This window comes from Corvus brachyrhynchos, unplaced genomic scaffold (assembly GCF_000691975.1).
Source record: "Corvus brachyrhynchos isolate BGI_N302 unplaced genomic scaffold, ASM69197v1 scaffold52, whole genome shotgun sequence".
Taxonomy (NCBI): Eukaryota; Metazoa; Chordata; class Aves; order Passeriformes; family Corvidae; genus Corvus; species Corvus brachyrhynchos.
Window position 1 is genome coordinate 934899 of NW_008237221.1, and position 5650 is coordinate 940548.

Consider the following 5650-nt stretch of genomic DNA (forward strand, 5'->3'; position numbering starts at 1 on the left):
GAGCAGCATTATAAATTGAGCTTCTATTTAATTCCTCGGAAGAACGTTATTACCCATTATTATTGAGTTTTGTATGCAATTTAGTGGCTATATAATACTTCCAGAAAAGATTTCACTAACCTGCTCATACCTGCAATTAATTTCGTTCCCTCTCAATGCCCTGACAATGCAATGAACATCTGTATGGGAGCTCGGTAGTGAGGGCAGCATGTGCTGAATTCTGGCTGCTGAGCCTCGCCTCGCGATGCTGAGCGTGTGCTGTCAAGGTTCAAGGAGCAGCAGCTCTCTAGGCAGTCTGCTCCGAGTTTCTTTCATTTTTTAGGGAGGACAAGAAAAGGTCACTGAAGAATGCCCGTGGATTACCTGACAGGTTGGCTAACCACCTTCCTCCTCCACCCTCAGCCTGTTGGCGTTTCTTCTCAATGCAGGCAGGCCAGGAAGGTGACTCCAGGACATGCACCGGCCCTGCGCGGCCAGAGGTGAGCCACGCATGACTTCATCCCCTGGCAATAAGGGCTTTTCATAACAATTACTGCTAGGAGACATGTCCTTTAGACTGTCAGCAGCAGCTGAAAGTGGGAGTTTCCTGGAAGTAAAGTTGCAGGTAATGAAAGAAATTTTGCCTGACAAAGGTAATTAATGACTATTCCTTCCAGCAATCCCCGTGGTGAGGTGCGACTTGACAAAGTGTCAAAGAGATTTTTGCAAAGTAGTGGTTTGAGCTGCTTTGTTCATTGTGTTTTACTCTTGGACCCCTTATTTTACCATCACTGGTAGAACATCCCCATGGGACTCCAGTGAAGTCATGGTGAACATGATACAGGCACCATGAATTCTCCGTGTAAGAGCACATCCGTGGCAAAATTAGCATCCCCACTGTGATACACCCTGGCTGAAAATGATGACACTGCCACCATTTCATCAAATGTAAGACATGGCAAAGAGCTCTTTAAATCCTCATTATTTTTAGTTACACTGAGGTGCTGAGGAAGTTGCAAAAGACTGGAAGAGAGCTGGAGCTGTGCCAGTATTTTAAAAAGGCGAATTTAGAGAGCCAAGTATTTCTAAGACAAATGCTGTTACTGATTTACAGCTTGAAATTGATCCTTGGCAAAAAAAGTGGAGGAGCTGATAAAGGACTTGGTGAATAAAAAATTACAGAAAATAAATATAATTAAAATAAATCACATTGATGTCTTTGATTGCAGTGCATGGTTCACTGCTGATGGTGATATAAGGTATTCACTCAATAATGAATCTGGCTTGACAACATTTAATGCCTCCATCAAAAATTGAAGAAGAAACCAATATGAGGTTCAAACTGTCCAATAATTGCTAATGACTTAGGGAGTGGGAAAGGTGTAAATACAGAAAATAAGGTCACTTCTAAAGAGAAACGAGGATGAAAACTGATTGGGAGCATTTCAGCCTGGTGTGAGGGAAAGGCACGTGTCCAGGAGCAGCGGGATGGGGCCCTGGTTGAAGGAGGAGAGACAAGGCTGTGATGGGGTGTATCAGGAGCTAAACATATGGGACTTTTCAGCATTTCAGGAACAAGCAGGCTTATTTCTTGCCTGTGCATGGGCTATGTCCAGTTGTGGGTTTTATTCTGGTCACTGGAAGAGAGGCTGCGATTTCAGTTCATCGCCTTTTTGCTCTTCCCTCCTCCTCACCACTGCCAGGCAGTGAGGCTCAGCATTGCCATTCTGTGTCATTTCCCATGCTGGCCAAATCAAATACTGTTCGTAATCATCCTCAAAGGCAAGACAGATGGGCCCTTTGCCTGGATCCTGCAGTGCATTGTTGTTGTTCTTCTGTCTGTTTCAGCAGTGGGATCAACAGCTTCTGTGATGCTGAAGCCCCACTGCTGCTGGTAGATGGGACAAAACAGAGCTGGGTGCAGCTCCAGGGGTTATCCATGGAGCAGGCACTGCGCCACCACTGCTCTCTGACAGGAACTAGGATGGGGAAAGATAAAACTGGAGCTATACCCTCTCCCTGGTTTTCTGCTGGAGCCACTCCCAACAAAACAGTTCCTAATCCCGCTTCTAGTCCCCTCCCTGCTTCTGGTGAGACCAAACCTGGCCAGGCAGCCCCTGCCACAGATCTGTTCATCTCTGCAGGAAGGAGAAAGAGATGGGTAAAACCTTTCTCCACTCTAATTGCAGGAAAAAAGTTCCCCAGCCCTGCCTTCCTGGGAGAGGACACAAAGTCTGCGTCGCTGAGGCACCCCCTCTGCCCACTTCATTCCCTTCCCACTGGTTGCTGCAGAGGGTGAACACCACTGTATCATTCCAAACTGCCTGCTGCTCACCAGGTCCTGAGTCTGTGCCAGTGTTGGGCTGAAACTTTGCATTTTTCATCTGTTCAGGGCTGCAGCCTGAGATCAGCGCTTCTTCCTTGTGCTTTTCCATCCCCAAGTCCTGGTTAAGCACAGGTCCCACCAGCCTCAGCTGGAGGGCAGCCTTTCAAAATTAGCATCTTTGTTGGGGAAGAAGATCTCCTTGTCTCTGGGCTCAAGATGCCAAACCAGTAACTGAGGTGCCACAAAACCCCAAGATCTGCTTCTTCTTGTCCGAGCTACTGTGAATCAATGTTTGGCTTATCTGGGTCTTCACACGACACCTGGTTGGGCAGTCCCAAAGCTTAAACCATGTCCAGTCAGGTTCACCTTGCTAAGGTCCATCACATGTCCCAGCTTTTTACTGCTCTCCTGTGGTGCTGTTCTGGAGCTATGGATATGGGGAAAATGTTCACACATTGGTCAGGGTGCTGCCTCCACAGCGCCTCCCTGGCATGGCACAGCTGGACCAAACAGGGCTGTTTCCAACCCAAAAGAGCCTGTGTCACACAGACCATGGTGAAAATTGATGCGACCACCTTGCAACCCTCTAAATATGCTCACAGCCTGATATCCTGCCCCACAAGCTACCTGTGCTGCTGTCAGGCAGAGTTTAGAGGGGAAAAGCATAACCTGTGGTCACGTATTTTCACAGTTTGAGTGGAGACCTGCCTTTGAGGAGGGGGGAGGGATAATTTTGGTGCGTTGCCAAATGGCTCTTTCAGTGGGCACCGGAGCATATGGAGCCTCTCGCACGATTGCCTGGGAGCTGCAGGTCTGTGATGTTTTTTCTCTCCTCAGCTGCTCACCTGACGCCAAAGTTTCCAGGTGCATTAAGGCAGGATGCTCCCACCGTGCGCCTTGAACCTTCCACCTGCCCATCACGGCGCTGGGGTGAATATTAAACAGACAGCAGATGCGAAGTGCAAGTACACTTGCTGGCACAAGGGGTTACTCAATATCTGGAATTTGAACGGAAAAAGAAACTGAGAGCCCATGGTATTAAGCAATTAAGCTTTTCTGAGACTTTTAAACAGGAGGCAGGTAGATGCCGAGGAGAGGTGATGCAGCACACAGCCACGCTCCTCTGCTTCCCACAGCTTTGCAGCACAAACCTGAGCCTGACAGGGGATTTCAGAGCACGTTACCCTGACTAAAGCCCTCGGGCTACTTTATAAGCTGTTGATATTTGCCAACCAAAATGAGTGTCAGGGCTGTTTCTTATTAAAATGAGCATTTAGGGCACCTGGAGAACACTGTAAGTAGCATAAACCCTATAAATTCTTTCTGAAACCATCAAATTGGCCAATGCTTGCATGCAGAACATGCCAAATAACTTTTAAATGAAATTTATTTGACAGGAAATCTGCTGCTGGTTATCAGATCAGCTTCTCCACCACTGTTACTCACACATCTCCAAGACACCATGTACCCACTACAGCACCTTCCCCTGGTGATCCTGCACATGACTGTCCTGGGGTTGCGCCCTGGATTCCCCAGCGCGAGCTGCAAGGCAGCACCTCCTGTTCCTGGTCACCTGGCCTTCAGGATACACTGGATGTGGACATGGTATGGCTGGCTGTGGAGCAGCTGGGCTGTTTTTCAGACCCCTGTTCCTCATCCTTCTGTCTGCCAGCCCCGGCTGAGGCAGCTCCCACTCCACACCACTTCTCCTGGCTTCCTTCTTGCTCTTGGAGGTGCCCCAAGGAGATCTTCAATGGCTTGGTGGAGCCTATGGTGGAGCACTGTAGAGCTGTGGTGGTGCTCCCAGAGTCAGGGCTGCTCCTCCAGGGCTCATGGAGAAGGTAATCACCTCATAAACTGAATGAGTCATGAAGCCCCAGATCAAACGGGGTGATAAAACACTGGTGTGTTGCTCTGGTATCCCTCTGAAATGCCGCTTTGCAGTGGGTTTAGGCACTTCAAAACCGTAAAGTAGGCATGACCCTCATGGAGGGGGATGCTGAGGAAAAAAGGGAGTTGTCTCAGCCCCAGTCTCTCCATCGCTGTTAATGGGAGAGGCATTTATTTCTTTTAGGAGCCCCATTCTTTCGGAGGGGCTCCCACACCCCCTGTGCAGCGCAGCAGGACCCGCGTCCATCGCAGCCACGCGGCCTCCGGGACACCGAAGCGAAGGACAGCGCTCGGACCTGGCCATGTGCACCTGCACAAGCCCAGAGCCTGCCGGAGAGACAAGAGGCGGCTCTGGAGGCACAGCAGGAGGGTGAGGAGAGAGCGCCTGGCTCTGTCCCGCAGGACGGGAGCCGGGGGCCGCCGGCGCTGCGGGCGACAGACAGAGCGCTCTGCTCGCCCCACCGCCAGCCCTGGCAGCAGGACAGGGAGGTGACTGCTCCTGGCAGCAGGGAGGCCACCGACAAACACCACCTGGCCCGCTCACCCTCCCGCTCCTCCGTGGCAAGATCAGTCCTTTTGGCGAGCCGTGAGCCGAGCGTGCTCGGATCTGCTCGAGGGTGGCAGCGCAGGGCAGAAGGAGACTGAGTGTTGCTCGCTTCCTTCTGCCAGCTGCCGTGAAGGGGAGAAACTGAGCAATAGCCCTTTTATTGTTCCCAGATGTAGTCCTGAGAGATGACGGGATGCTTAGAGGTTTGGGGTTTTTTTTAATTGTTATCTGAATGGTAATGAAGCACCTAAATAACCTGGGTAACGCAAACTTTAGTGCTGACAGCACAAGGAAAGGAAAGATGCGCTCTGTCGCTGAGCAAGTCCCCTCCAGCTTTGTGAGATGCCTCAATACTGTGCAAAATGAGCAGCGTGTTCATGTTGTTCAGCATTCAGATGTATGCTAACTTCATACAGCCCCTGGTAAATGGAAAACATCTTCCTTGCTCACCATGTACAGCTGCTACAGCAGCCCTCTAAACCAGACCAGTGGTCACAAGCCTGACAGAGTTCTAGAAGTGTTTGGACAATACTGCCAGGTATATGGTGTGACTCCTGGGGTTGGTTCTTTGTGAGGCCAGGAGTCGGCCAGGAAGGGGATCCTTGTGGGTCCCTTCCAACTCACCATATTCTGTAGTTTTGTAAATTCCACTGGCCTCCTTCTTGTCCCCCTTCTGATTGCCCTGAATTTTGAGATGCTGCAGAGTAGGATTAGCACTGCACATTCCCAGACTCCTTTCCTTATCCAACTTTACATCCTCTAACACTCCTACTCCTCGCAAAGGCACAGCTGCCCAGCCTGGCTCTGGCTGCTGGAGTCCCAAGCGAGGAGTGTCTGCAGCAAGTAGACATGAAAACCACAATTACCCACATTGTAGGGTGATGTTGTTTCTGAAGAATGGCTGGGGT